Below are 16423 nucleotides of genomic sequence, written 5' to 3' on the forward strand. Positions count from 1 at the left end.
TCCTTTGTGATATATCCTTTGTTGGCAATGACAGAGGTCAAACGTTTTCTGTAAGTCTTCACAAGGTTGCCACACACTGTTGTTGGTATGTTGGCCCATTCCTCCATGCAGATCTCCTCTAGAGCAGTGATGTTTTTGGCTTTTCGCTTGGCAACACGGACTTTGAACTCCCTCCAAAGGTTTTCTATAGGGTTGAGATCTGGAGACTGGCTAGGCCACTCCAGGACCTTGAAATGCTTCTTACGAAGCCACTCCTTCGTTGCCCTGGCGGTGTGCTTTGGATCATTGTCATGTTGAAAGACCCAGCCACGTTTCATCATCAATGCCCTTGCTGATGGAAGGAGGTTTGCACTCAAAATCTCACGATACATGGCCCCATTCATTCTTTCATGTACCCGGATCAGTCGTCCTGGCCCCTTTGCAGAGAAACAGCCCCAAAGCATGATGTTTCCACCACCATGCTTTACAGTAGGTATGGTGTTTGATGGATGCAACTCAGTATTCTTTTTCCTCCAAACACGACAAGTTGTGTTTCTACCAAACAGTTCCAGTTTGGTTTCATCAGACCATAGGACATTCTCCCAAAACTCCTCTGGATCATCCAAATGCTCTCTAGCAAACTTCAGACGGGCCCGGACATGTACATGCTTAAGCAGTGTGACATGTCTGGCACTGCAGGATCTGAGTCCATGGTGGCGTAGTGTGTTACTTATGGTAGGCCTTGTTACATTGGTCCCAGCTCTCTGCAGTTCATTCACTAGGTCCCCCCGCGTGGTTCTGGGATTTTTGCTCACCGTTCTTGTGATCATTCTGACCCCACGGGGTGGGATTTTGCGTGGAGCACCAGATCGAGGGAGATTATCAGTGGTCTTGTATGTCTTCCATTTTCTAATTATTGCTCCCACAGTTGATTTCTTCACTCCAAGCTGGTTGGCTATTGCAGATTCAGTCTTCCCAGCCTGGTGCAGGGCTACAATTTTGTTTCTGGTGTCCTTTGACAGCTCTTTGGTCTTCACCATAGTGGAGTTTGGAGTCAGACTGTTTGAGGGTGTGCACAGGTGTCTTTTTATACTGATAACAAGTTTAAACAGGTGCCATTACTACAGGTAATGAGTGGAGGAAAGAGGAGACTCTTAAAGAAGAAGTTATAGGTCTGTGAGAGCCAGAAATCTTGATTGCTTGTTTCTGACCAAATACTTATTTTCCACCATAATATGCAAATAAAATGAAAAAAAACAGACAATGTGATTTTCTGGATTTTTTTTCTCAGTTTGTCTCCCATAGTTGAGGTCTACCTATGATGTAAATTACAGACGCCTCTCATCTTTTTAAGTGGTGGAACTTGCACTATTGCTGACTGACTAAATACTTTTTTCCCCACTGTACTACATATATACCACATGCATGCAACATGCATACTATATATACTACATGCATGCAACATACATACCACATATATACTACATACATGCTACATATATACCACATATATACTACATCCATACTACAAATATACCACATGCATGCAACATACATATATACAACATATATACTACATGCATGCAACATGCATACTATATATACTACATGCAACATACATACTACATATATACCACATACAGCGTCGGACTGGCCCACCGGGGAACCGGTGGATTCTCCGGTGGGCCCTGGCATCTGGTGGGCCCTGGCACCTGCTGGCATACAGGGCCAGCAGTTGCCTAGGGCCCCCGCTGCTCCAGGGGCCCCCAGCCAGTGGTGTGTCGCACACCATGCAGCTGCTATGGGGGCCCCTGCCCGCGGAGCAGCAGCGGGTGTCAGGAGGCAGGAGCCCCTGTCCCCGCTGCTAAAGAGAAATGAATATTCACCGCAAAGCAGTGAATCTCATTTCAGGTCTCCACCCCCAGAGGCCCCGCCCCCAGCCCAGTAAGCCGCTCTGCATCAGGGCCGGCGCCGCCCTCAGTCCTCTCTGCTCCTGGCTCACAGCCAGTGCGCGATGACGTCACTACATCGCGCACCCGCTGTGTGTCTAGCAGAGGGGGCAGCTCCTGACACTGAGGCCGGGATCAGCGTGGGAGCGAGGAGGAGAGGTGAGTATTGTGTTTTGGTTTTTTATTTTATATCTCTCTCGCTCTCTCTATCTGTCTCTCTCTATCTATCTAGCTATCTATTTCTCTATATATATCTCTCTCTCTCTTATATCTATCTATCTTTCTATCTCTATCTATTATCTATATCTATTTCTATATCTATCTCTATCGCTCTATCTTTATATCTATCTTTCTATCTCTACATCTATCTCTATATCTATCTATCTATATATCTCTATATCTATCTATTATGTCTATCTATCTATCTCTATCTATCTCTATATCTATTATCTCTATATTTATTATCTATCTAGCTACCATCTATATCTATCTATATATATCTCTATCTAATATCTATATCTATCTATCTCTATACCTATCTATCTATTTATCTATCCGTTATCTATCTCTATATCTTTTCTCTGTATCTATCTATCTCTATATCTATATCTCTCGCTATATCTCTATATCTATCTCTATATCTATATCTATATATCTATCTCTATCTATCTCTATATCTAGCTCTATTTCTCTCTATATCTATCTCTATAGCTATATTTCTATATATCTCTATCTCTATATCTATCTCTCTGTATATCTATCTATCGCTCTATCTCTATATCTATCTATCTTTATCTATTTATCTCTATATCTTTTCTCTGTATCTATATCTATATTTATCTATCTCTATATATATATATATATATATCTATTATCTCTATATCTATATCTTTCTCTCTATATCTCTCTCTATATCTATTTATCTCTATATCTATCTCTCTGTATATCTATCTATCTTTCTATCTCTATATCGATCTCTATATCTATCTATCTTTCTCTATCTATCTATTTATCTCTATCTATTATCTATATCTATCGCTCTATCTCTATATCTATCTTTCTATCTCTACATATATCTCTATATCTATCTTTCTATCTATATCTATATCTATCTATTACTATCTATCTAGCTATCTCTATTATCTATATCTACCTATCTCTATATCTTTCTATCTTACTCTATCTCTATATTTATTATCTATCTATCTCTTTCTATTATCTATATCTATATCTATCTCTCTATCTATTTATCGATCTCTGTATCTCTCTCTCTATCTACCGCTCTCTCTATCTCTATCTATCTTTATATCTATATCTATCTATCTCTATATCTATTATATCTATATCTATCTACCTATCTATCTCTATATCTATCTCTCTATATATATCTGTTTCTCTCTATATCTATCTCTATATATCTCTCTCTCTCTATAGCTATCTATATATTATATCTATATCTATCTATCTCTATATCTGTTATCTCTATATCCATATCTATCTATCTCTATATCTATCTATATAGCTATCTTTCTATCTAACACTATATCTATCTCTATATCTCATTATCTATCAATCTCTATCTCTATCTCTCTCTTTATCTATCTATCTATTGATCTATCCATCTATCTCTATATCTATCTATTATCTCTATCTATCTATCTCTATCTGTCTCTATATCTCTCTATCTCTATACATATCTCTATATCTAGCTATTATCTCTATATCTATCTCTATATCTATCTCTATATCTATTATCTCTATATCTATTATCTCTATATCTATTATCTCTATATATCTCTATATCTATTTTTATTTATAGCCATCTATCTATATATATTTATCTCTATATATATGTCTATATTATTATTATTATTATTATATCTGTATATCTCTATCTATTATCTATCTCTATCTCTATATCTATCTATCTATCCATTATCTATTTTCTATCTATCTCTATATTATCTACCTATCGATCTATCTATCTATCTTTCTTTCTATATCTATCTTTATATCTATCTCTATCTATCTATATCTATCCATTATCTACTTTCTATCCATTATCTACTATCTATCTCTATATCTATCTATTTCTACATCTATCTTTCTATCTATATCTATCTAACTCTATATCTATATATCTATATAGCATTATACCCTATGAGGGGGGGCAGTATTATACCCTATGAGGGGGCAGCATTATACCCTATGAGGGGGTGCATTCTACCCTATGAGGGGGTGCATTATTCCCTATGAGGGGGGCAGTGTTATACCCTATGAGGGGGGCAGTGTTATACCCTATGAGGGGGTGCATTATTCCCTATGAGGGGGGCAGTATTATACCCTATGAGGGGGTGCATTATACCCTATGAGGGGGTGCATTATACCCTATGAGGGGGTGCATTATACCCTATGAGGGGGGCAGTATTATATTCTATGAGGGGGGCAGTATTATATTCTATGAGATGGCTGCATTATATTCTATGAGATGGCTGCATTATACTATGTGAGGGGGCTGCTTTATATTCTATGAGGGGGCTACCCCAACTCCTGCTACATAATTAAGACATGTACAACCTTATATTATACCCGGATATTAGCGTGTTTTACCACATAATTGGTGGTCTGGTATTTAACTCTATGCAGCTACATAGTGGGCCCCAAGAATGATTTTCTCTGGTGGGCCCAAGGTGTTCCAGTCCGACGCTGACCACATATATACTACACATATACTACATCCATACTACAAATATACCACATATATACTACATCCATACTACAAATATACCACATGCATGCAACATACATATATACAACATATATACTACATGCAACATACATACTACATATATACCACATGCATGCAATATGCATACTACATATATACTACATGCATGCAACATACATATATACTAAATACAATACATTCATACATATAGACATACAGTACATATAACATACTCACCATCACTTGTCACTTTGATCCTCGAAGCCATTGTCATCTGTGGAATAAATATTAAAATAACAAACCACCAATATACTTACCCCTGATCCGCAGAAGGCCACGAGTGTCCCACGACGATCTTGCGTGGAGGACAGCAGCATCAGCTGATGCTACCGTTCTCTACGGGCTCCAGGAAACCAATGACAGGAGGTAGGTATCCTTCCGCACTGTATTCCTCCGCCACTGTAAAAAAAAAGAAAAAGTCCCTAGTCTCATTTTATGGCATTGCTGTGTGAGAAATTTCCCACGCAGCTTTTGCCATAATGTGAGACTAGGGACTTTTTTTTACAGTGGCGGAGGAATACAGTGCGGAAGGATACCTACCTCCCATCATTGGATTCCTGGAGCCCGTAGAGAATGGTAGCATCAGCTGATGCTGCTGTTCTCCATTCAAGATCATCGTGGGACACTCGTGGATCAGGGGTAAGTAGATTGGTGGTTTGTTATTTTAATATTTATTCTACAGATGACAATGGCTTCGGGGATCAAAGTGACAAGTGATGGTGAGTATGTACTTAATGTTATATGTACTGTATGTCTATATGTATGTATTGTATGAATGTATTGTATGTAGTATATATGTATGTTGCATGCGTGTAGTATATATGGAGTATGCATGTTGCATGCATGTGGTATATATGTAGTATATATGTATGTTGCATGCATGTAGTATATATGTATGTTGCATGCATGTAGTATATATGTATGTTGCATGCATGTAGTATATATGTATGTTGCATGCATGTAGTATGTATGTTGCATGCATGTAGTATGTATGTTGCATGCATGTAGTATATATGTAGTATGCATGTGGTATATATGTAGTATGTATGTTGCATGTAGTATATATGTTGCATGCATGTAGTATATATGTAGTATGCATGTTGCATGCATGTAGTATATATGTGGTATGTTGCATGCATGTAGTATACATGTGGAATATATGTAGTATGCATGTTGCATGCATGTGGAATATATGTAGTATGTACGTATGTTGCATGCATGTAGTATATATGTAGTATGCATGTAGTATATATGTAGTATGCATGTTGCATGTATGTAGTATATATGTAGTATGTATGTTGCATGTAGTATATATGTAGTATGCATGTTGCATGCATGTGGTATATATGTAGTATGTATGTTGCATGCATGTAGCATATATGTATGTTGCGTGCATGTAGTTTATATGTAATATATATGAAGTATGCATGTAGCACGCATGTGGTATATATGTAGTATGTATGTTGCATGTAGTATATATGTTGTATATATGTATGTTGCATGCATGTAGTATATATGTAGTATGCATGCTGCATGCATGTAGTATATATGTTGCATGCATGTAGTATATATGTAGTATGCATGCTGCATGCATGTGGTATATATGTTGTATGTATGTTGCATGTAGTATATATGTTGTATATATGTATGTTGCATGCATGTAGTATATATGTTGTATATATGTAGTATGCATGTTGCATGTATGTATGTTGCATGCATGTGGTATATATGTAGTATGCATGTGGTATATATGTTGTATGTATGTTGCATGCATGTAGTATATATGTAGTATGCATGTTGCATGTAGCATATATGTATGTTGCATGCATGTAGTTTATATGTGATATATATGTAGTATGCATGTTGCATGCATGTGTTATATATGTAGTATATATGTAGTATGCATGTTGCATGCATGTGTTATATATGTAGTATGCATTTATGTTGCATGCATGTAGTATATATGTATGTTGCATGCATGTAGTATATATGTATGTAGTATGCATGTTGCATGCATATGGTATATATGTAGTATGTATGTATGTTGCATGCATGTAGTATGTATGTGGTATATATGTAGTATGCATGTTGCATGCATGTAGTATATATGTATGTTGCATGCATGTAGTATGTATGTGGTATATATGTAGTATGCATGTTGCATGCATGTGGTATATATGTAGCGTGCATGTTGCTTGCATGTAGTATATATGTAGTATGTATGTTGCATGTAGTATATATGTATGTTGCCTGCATGTTGTATATATGTAGTATGCATGTTGCATGCATGTAGTATATATGTTGTATGTATGTATGTTGCATGCATGTAGTATGTATGTGGTATATATGTAGTATGTATGTTGCATGCATGTAGTATGCATGTTGCATGTAGTATATATGCATGTTGCATGCATGTAGTATATATGTTGTATGTATGTATGTTGCATGCATGTAGTATGTATGTGGTATATATGTAGTATGTATGTTGCATGCATGTAGTATGCATGTTGCATGTAGTATATATGTATGTTGCATGCATGTAGTATATATGTAGTATGCATGTTGCATGCATGTGGTATATATGTAGTATATATGTAGTATGCATGTGGTATATATGTAGTATATATGTAGTATGTATGTTGCATGCATGTAGTATATATGTAGTATGCATGTTGCATGCAGTATATATGTATGTTGCATGTATGTAGTATATATGTGGTATATATGTAGTATGCATGTTGCATGCATGTAGTATATATGCAGTATATATGTATGTTGCATGTATGTAGTATGCACGTTGCATGCATGTGGTATATATGTATGTTGCATGCATGTGGTATATATGTAGTATGTATGTTGCATGCATGTAGTATATATGTAGTATGTATGTATGTTGCATGCATGTGATATATATGTAGTATGTATGTTGCATGCATGTAGTATATATGTAGTATGCATGTTGCATGTAGTATACATGTATGTTGCATGCATGTAGTATATGTGTGGTATGTATGTAGTATGCACGTTGCATGCATGTGGTATATATGTATGTTGCATGCATGTGGTATATATGTAGTATGTATGTATGTTGCATGCATGTAGTATATATGTATGTTGCATGCATGTGGTATATATGTAGTATGTATGTTGCATGCATGTAGTATATATGTAGTATGCATGTTGCATGTTGTATATATGTATGTTGCATGCATGTAGTATATATGTGGTATATATGTAGTATGTATGTTGCATGTAGTATATATGTATGTTGCATGTATGTAGTATGCATGTTGCATGCATGTAGTATATATGCAGTGTATATGTATGTTGCATGCATGTAGTATATATGTGGTATGTGTGTAGTATGCATGTTGCATGCATGTGGTATATATGTAGTATGTATGTTGCATGCATGCAGTATATATGTAGTATGCATGTTGCATGTAGTATATATGTATGTAGTATGCATGTTGCATGCATGTAGTATATATGTATGTTGCATGCATGTGATATATATGCAGTATGCATGTAGTATATATGTTGCATGCATGTAGTATATATGTAGTGTGCATGTTGCATGTAGTATATATGTTTGTTGCATGCATGTAGTATATATGTAGTATATAGGTAGTATATATGTATGTTGCATGCATGTAGTATATATGTAGTATGTATGCAGCATGTAGTATGTATTTTTTTTTTTTAACATTCAACACATTAGCCGGATGATGGGACTACTACTGTCCCATCATTGGCTGTGTCAATCACTGTCATGGTAGCAGGCATCGCCCGATGGGACTTGTAGGCCCATCGGACGATGCCTGCACAGACCCCCGCAGTCAGCACAGACCCCCGGCAGGCCGGTACATACCCCCTGGCAGTGGGCCCAGACCCCCCGGAAGGCCCGAACTGACGGCGCATCATGATGCGCACAGACCGTGCATCATGATGACGTCATTTCGGCAGCCAGTCAGAGCCACAACAGTGGCTCATTGCATTATGGGAACTTCCGATTCCGATATCGAAAAAATATCGGTACTCAGTATCGGAATTCCGATACAGCGAATATCGGCCGATACCCGATATTTGCAGTATCAGAATGCTCAACACTAATCATGATGTTTCACATATATGTAAGTCTGGTTAGGTGCAGGCTCAGGAGCCAAGCCTGCACCATACAAGAAGGTGCAGGCTGAATAATACAGCTGGCATCACACGCTAACAGCAGTGAATGGAACTAGCTCTTATTGTTGCAGTTTAACCAATAGAATGCTGTTGTCAATTTCTGACAGCGGCAATTAAGTCACGCAAATGCAATATCATGGCCTTTTGGATGTACATGGCAAGGTGCTGATGGTTTTCAGGGTCCTGGATTAACCCCTTTTCCTCCTTTTAAAATAAAGAAATTATTTAAACAGGAGAGGGAGATAAGAAAATGCAGAAAGTCAAAGTGTACACAGTCTCATCTCGCTCTCCTGTTAGCATTGGCCACCTGCTGCTTTGTGCTCCTGGGTGCAGTGAGGGTCTGCTACACACACTCAGCCGTATGGTAGAGTGACTCCGGCCTAAGGGCTCTTTCCAGCACTGCTGCCGATGTTTGTCAGGTCTCTGAGTTTTCTGTGCAGAATTTCTCCATAGGCCGGGGTCACACTTGCGAGTGCAATGCGAGAAACTCACGCGAGTCTCTCACAACAATACCGGCACTACCGCCGGCACTCAGGACAGGAGTGCGTGGCTGCATGTATTTCTATGCAGCTGAACACTCCGGTCCTGAGTGCCGGCGGCAGTGCCGGGTATTGAGGCGCGAGATTCTCGCATTGCGCTCACAAGTGTGATGCCGGCCATAGATTTAATTCTTCAGGTAAAAAACGCATGTAATCCACCCCTAATTATATCGATAAAGTTTCGCCAAAGCAAAAAACTAGGAAGTATCGAAAACAAAGCGGCTTTATTGAAAGCATGACACACCAAATAGAGACAAAAAAGCGATAAAAACATATGTTAAAAAAATGCAAGTGACCTAATTAGAAAAACACACACACCAATATCTTATTGTGGGAATCTATTTTCTGCACCATTTCTTCCTCCATTAAGTAAATAAAAAAACATGCAGGGCAAAAAAATTCATCAAAAATTCATTGTCGGAATATAGCCTCAGAGTATTTTTTCCTGAAGAGTTTTTTTTAGCTGCTTCCAGTAGTTGCCAATTTATAGAAGCGACACACACTTTTTTTCCCACCACAAGTCTTTCAAAACCTGAAACAAAACCAAAAATTCAAAACATGGAACATATAAATAGCATTGAAATAAATAAAAGCATGTTTTTAAGAGCAAACCTGCAAAAAAAAATCCACAGAAAATTCTGTGCGCACATGATGTTTTTGAGGCAAATTCCACCAGGAACCCGCCTGAAAAAAAGCGCTAACAAACTGCTACAAAAATTGTGCCATATGTACTGCAATCTGAAAACAACCTGCTGTGCCCATGTTCTGTCTTTTGTCGCTTCTTTTTACTATTCCGACAAGCCGTGAAGTGACCTGTCCATTCTTCTGGCAGCTTCTGCAAACCCACCAAAATAGACATTCAAAGGAAGTCAGAAAAGACGCTTCAGGAAACACTTTTTCCTGGCAGATGATGGTTCAATTATTCAGCCATCATCTGCCTCTAACAGCTGAGGCGGTGCTGACCTCTGCCCATAGCTGTTAACCTATTAAATCCTGCTGTCATTCTCTAACAGCAGTATTTAATGTGTGTCGACAGTGGGGGCCCATCATTCCCCGTGCCAATCAGTGCACCAGTGATGAGTTGCCATGACAGCCGGGGGTCTGCTGAAGACCTCCATGCTTTTCAGGACTCTTCTCTTGGGAAAGGCAGCCCATGATCTCATAGGAGATCATGATTTTCACTATACATAGCAGTGCTTTAGCATTGTTATGTATAGTACAAGCGATACAATGATGATCACAGGTTCAAGTCCCCTAAGGGGACTAGGAAATACAGTAAAAAGTGAAAAAAATCTAAAAGTTCAAACCACCCCCCCTTATACTCCATTAAAAATAAAGTAATAAAAAAAAATCATTTGATATCGCTGCATTTATCAAATATAAAGCAAATTTATACAATTGGTAAATGATGTAATGAGAGAAAGAATCTAAACACCAGAAATGGTGTCAAAACATCATATCTACCCCAAAATGGTATCGGTAAAAAAAATCAGCTTAGGGCAGGGTTCCCCAACTCCAGTCCTCAAGGCCCACCAACAGGTCATGTTTTCTGGATTTCCTTTGTATTGCTCAGGTGAAGCAATTATCACCTGAGCAATACAAAGGAAATCCTGAAAACATGACCTGTTGGTGGGCCTTGAGGACTGGAGTTGGGGAACCCTGGCTTAGGGCACCAAAAAACAAGCTCTCATGCTGCCCCATATCCTGAAAATTGAAAATGTTACGAGTCTCGGAAAATTGTAACACAGGCAAATTTTTATTTTTACAAGTTTTAGATTTTTTTTCACCACTGAAATAAAAAAAAAATATATATACATATTTGGGATCAGCGTAATCGTACTGATCGGGAGAATCATAATGTCAGGTCAGTTTTACCGCATTGTGAACATGGTAAATAAAAACCCCAAACAACAATTTGGGAATTTAACTTGGAGATTTTTTTTCCGCTTTACAGGGCATCACATAACATAATGAATGATGTCATTCAAAAGGTCAATTCCTCCCGCAAAAGAACCAAGCCCTCGTGCGGCTGCGTGGACTGAAAATAAAAAAGTTATGGCTTTTGGAAAAAGAAAAATCAAGAACAAATGAAAATTGACAGCAACGTGAGGGGGTTAAAGAATGGGAACAGCGCATGTAATGATTGAAAGCTCTTGCATCTATCCGTCATGCGGATGAGTCACTCATAGAAGTTGTCGAAAGGAATTGCAGATTGTCATCTGTACATAGCCTCATATCAAGAGTGTTTCTGCTTCTAGCCAAAGGGCACTTTCACAAAGAAATATTTTGGAAGTTTAAAACATTAATAATAAAAAAAATCATGAATTTCATGTATTTTCATAGCGTTATTTCTAAGAATTTTTAGTGTCACATTTTTTCTTCTGACATTTTGCAAGTTTGATAAAAAAAAACATAATAACCAGAATGTGCTGTATTTTGAAACAATCCCATTCAGACCCTAAAAACAGCACCAAAAGACACAAATCTCAGTGCATTATAAGGAGAGCATTTTCTTTTTCAACATACACTTTATAGTAACATCAGGATCAAAGAAATATCATGGAAAACACTGAAATTTTTTTTTTTAAAACTTTTTGAGCACTCAGAATACCATTTCCTCTTGGTCATAGGGTGGCATTTTATGATCTTCGCAACAGCTCAAATATCAGGACCCTGGTGGGTTCTATTGGTCTGAGCATTGATTGCCATAAGGTACAATTATTATTATTATTATTTATTGTTATAGCACCATTTATTCCATGACGCTTTACATGTAAGGAGGGGTATACATAATAAAAACAAGTACAATAATGTTAAACAATACAAGTCATAACTGGTACAGGAGGAGAGAGGACCCTGCCAGCGAAGGCTCACAATCTACAAGGGATGGGTGAGAATACAGTAGGCGAGGGTAGAGCTGGTCGTGCAGCGGTTTGGTCGAACAGTGGTTACTGCAGGTTATACGAGGGGCGATCCAAAAGTAATGATAATCAATAATAAACACAATGAATATAGTCAAAATTTTTTTTTATTTTTCTACATAGTCTCCTAACAAGTCTATAAATTTAGTCCATCTCTTTTCTAAACTTAGAATTCCCTTTGAAAAAAATTCTTGATCTTGACCCTCAAAAAACTCCCCAACAGCGGTTATCACGTCGCTATTGTTGTCAAATTTCTTGCCCCGAAGGTGTTCCTTGAGCCGAGGAAAGTGAAAGAAGTCACTGGGGGGCTAGATCTGGCGAATAGGGGGGGTGTTCCACCAGTTCAAAGCCCGCTTCTTGAATGGTAGCCATGGCAACTGCAGCTTTGTGAGCCGGTGCGTTATCTTGGTGAAACAGTACTCCAGCCTGCAGTTTGCCGCGCCTTTTCTCCTTGATAGCCTCCCGCAATCTTCTTATTTGTTCTGCATAGTAGGAGCCCGTAATAGTGGCTCCCTTCTCCAAATAGTCCACCATAATAATTCCTTCAGCATCCCAAAAGAGGACGCCATAACCTTCCCTGCTGAGCTTGACACTTTTAATTTCTTCGGCGTCGGTTTGTCGGCTCGTTTCCATGTCATCGATTGTTGTTTCGTTTCGGGATCAAAGTGGTGGATCCAGGTCTCATCCATGGTCACAAAACGTGACAAAAAATTCTCCTTGTCTGCTTGGAACTTTTCGAGATTTGCTATTGAAATGTCAACTTGTTTCTTCTTTTGCTCGTCGGTTAACATTTTTGGCACCCAACGCACGGAGACCTTTCTCATATGCAATTCTTTTGCAAGGATTCTTTGAATACTGCCATATGAGATCCCTGTGACCTCAGCTACATGCCTGATAGTCACTCTTCAATCTGCCAACACAACTTCTTCAACTTTTTTCACGTTTTCTTCTTTGAGGGACGTGGATGGGCGTCCTTCGCGATGTTCATCTTCCGTCGATGTTCTTCCCAGTTTAAATTCCTTGGCCCAACGTGCAACTGTGGAATATGGAGGAGAAGAGTCCCCCAATGTTTCCACCAAGTCGCTGGGTATGTCTTTGGTAGACATTTTTTCAAGCATAGGTATTTGATGACAGCTCTGAGCTCGCTTTTTTCCATTTTGATGTTCACTCCTTGGCAGTTCATATTCAAATGTATGTAGCTCCGGGGAATCGTGGCCTATTTAAGTGATTTTTTTTTCCTGGACTAGTGGGTACCTAAGAGAGAAGAAAACATTTTATTTTAATTTCTGTGTGCAATAGAAATAACCGATTATCATTACTTTTGGATCGCCCCTCATAGGCTTGTCGGAAGAGGTGGGTCTTCAGGCTCTTTTTGAAGGTTTCGATGGTAGGTGAGAGTCTGATATGTTGTTGTAGAGAGTTCCAGAGTAGGGGTGATGCACGGGAGAAAAGTCTTCATGAAGACAGATCCTCCGTCGAAACGCGTTGTGGTTTAACCCCATCTCTCGTCTGAGTCTCTTTTCTGCGATCCTAAGACCGTTTTCCATTTTCTCATTGCTCCTATCCTCCATCGGAGGTTTTTGGCTGGAGCTGCGGTGGAGACCTGACTGTTGTGAATTCACTTTCTGGCCTACCTCTGGTTACTAGTGAAGGTAGTGGAGCTGGTTATATTGACAGAGGGGTTGCGAGTAGTGTTGAGCATTCCGATACTGCAAATATTGGGTATCGGCCGATATTCGCGGTATCGGAATTCCGATACTGAGTTCCGATACTTTTAGCATATCAAATACCGGAATCAGAAGTTCCCATAATGCTATGAGCCAGTTTGATTTGATTCAGCCAATGAGCAATCCTAAGAAGTGTGGGCACATCCTGTTAGGCATGTAGGCATGTTAACTAATGGCACGGCTGTGATTGGCTGCTGAAATGATGTCATGATGCACTATAAAAGCCGCCGCCGCCATTTTGGGTTCACTCTGCTGTGAACTCAGTTAGGGACAGGACGCTGCTCTTCTGATTCTGAGGGACAGTTAGAGATAGCGATTTGCTATATAGTGTTTTACCCAGGCTACTGTAGCAACCCCTGTGTGAAGCTTTCTTTTGCCTTGCAGCGCTGTTCACAGCTGTCTGCAAGGTCTGTGTGTGTGAGTGCAGCTCACGGTGTAGTGTGTTCTGCACCCATCTCTGGTTGTAGGCCGCTCAGCATGTGTCACTGCCTCATACATATATATTTTTTTTATAGCTGCTAATTTTTCCTGATTTCTGCTATTAGTGTGCATCCATCAGTATTCATCTACATTGGTTGCATACACTGTATAGGAGTAGGTAGCGGAGCCTTTCTGCAGCCTTTCAGTGCTAGTGCACAGTTCTCTGCACTGTAGTGTTCACGGCTGTCTGTGAGGTCTCTGTGTGTGAGTGCAGCTCACGCTGTAGTGTGTTCTGCAGCCACTTCTGGTTGTAGTCCGCTCAGCATGCGTCACTGCCTCATATATTGTCCTTTTTTGCTGTAGTGCTGCTTATTTTTCCTGAATTTCTCCTATTAGTGTGCTTCCATCCGTATCCAGCTAGATTGGTTGCAAACACTATATAGGAGTAGATAGAGGAGCCTTTTTGCTGGCTTATGCCCTGCAGCCCCAGCCAGATTATTATTAGCCTATTTTTTGGAGCCTCATCTTTTGCATTGTAGGTTACGTTCCTGCATTGTAATAGCTCCAAAAAGTTTGTGATACTATCTCTTTTCCATCTTTGGTCACATCCTTTTTGTTTTTTGAAAAAAAAAACACATAAATAAAGTTCACCAAACACTCTACTTTACAGTTGTGTGGGCCACATTAGCTCATATTAAAGTGTAGTCCACACACTTTATAAAATTAGTGTTTCTTATACCTGTTAGCAGCTGTTCAGGAATAAGCACACTAAGCCCTTAGTACTTTTCTGCCTATCTTTATCAGTCTACCAAGATGAAGAAGGCAGGGAGTAAGGCACGTTGTCGTGGGCATGGAGTTTCAGCAGGGAGAGGACGTGGGGATTCTGTGCCTGCTGCGGGCACCAGTGACTCAGCATCCCCCCAGTTTTAACAGGGAACAGTCCTTTATGCGCAGCTTTGTAGGAGCTCGCCGTACCCAACTGCTGCGGGAGGAACAAATTGAAGCCGTTGTCGGATGGATGGCAGCTAACGCATCGACTTTAATGACTTCCACATCCTCTCTGGTCCAGAGCACTGAAGAGCAACAATCTGTCTCTTCACCACCTGCCAAATTGCCCAGGCAGTCAGAGAGCCCTGGATAGGAGCCATCTCATTCTCTACTTCTGTTCTCTGAATCTCTTGGTTTGGAAAGACGGGGCCAGCCAAGCAGCATTCTAGAATGTGTTGAAGAGAGAGTATGCAGTGATGCGCAACAGCTTTGTCTCTCTGAATCTGAAGAGGTGGGTGGGCCAGTGCCTATGGTCAGCACACCTCAGTACGCATCTGATGATGAGACTCAGGTGCCACTTTCTGGTGCATACTGTGCTGGCGAGACTACCCAGGAGAAGCAGGTGTTTGAAAAGGGCAGTGTAGATGATGAGGTCCTTGACCCCACCACCTTCCTGTTCCTTATGCCATGATGGGTCATAGAATCATAGAATCGTAGAGTTGGAAGGGACCTCCTGGGCCATCTGGTCCAACCCCCTGCTCAAAGCAGGATTCGCTAAATCATCCCAGTCAGATGTCTGTCCAGCCTCTGTTTGAAGACTTCCATTGAAGGAGAACTCACCACTTCTCGTGGCAGCTTGTTCCACTCATTGATCACTCTAACTGTCAAAAAGTTTTTTCTAATATCTAATCTGTGTCTCCTCCCATTCAGTTTCATCCCATTGATTCTAGTCTTTCCTTGTGCAAATGAGAATAAAGTTGATCCTTCTACAATGTGACAGCCCTTTAGATATTTGTAGACAGCTATTAAGTCTCCTCTCAGTCTTCTCTTTTGCAAACTAAACAATCCCAAATCCTGCAACCTTTCCTCATAAGACAGGGTTTGCAGACTGGTCACCATTCTGGTTGCTCTTTTCTGAACTTGCTCC

General features: G+C 39.6%; 2 long non-coding RNA genes across 2 annotated transcripts; one reads left to right on the plus strand and one right to left on the minus strand.

Annotated features, from left to right (window-relative positions):
- The first annotated feature begins 1978 nt into the window (after nucleotides 1-1978).
- Nucleotides 1979-11770, plus strand: LOC141088608 (uncharacterized). The gene is made up of 2 exons (XR_012231990.1): nucleotides 1979-2087; nucleotides 11395-11770. It is a non-coding gene; the product is annotated as an uncharacterized lncRNA (long non-coding RNA).
- Nucleotides 9646-10589, minus strand: LOC141088607 (uncharacterized). The gene is made up of 2 exons (XR_012231989.1): nucleotides 10190-10589; nucleotides 9646-9972 (listed from the first exon to the last, which is right to left on the minus strand). It is a non-coding gene; the product is annotated as an uncharacterized lncRNA (long non-coding RNA).
- Nucleotides 11771-16423: the final 4653 nt, after the last annotated feature.

This window comes from Dendrobates tinctorius, unplaced genomic scaffold (genome assembly GCF_039654945.1).
Source record: "Dendrobates tinctorius isolate UK_male_01 unplaced genomic scaffold, ASM3965494v1 ptg000039l, whole genome shotgun sequence".
NCBI classification, from domain to species: Eukaryota; Metazoa; Chordata; class Amphibia; order Anura; family Dendrobatidae; genus Dendrobates; species Dendrobates tinctorius.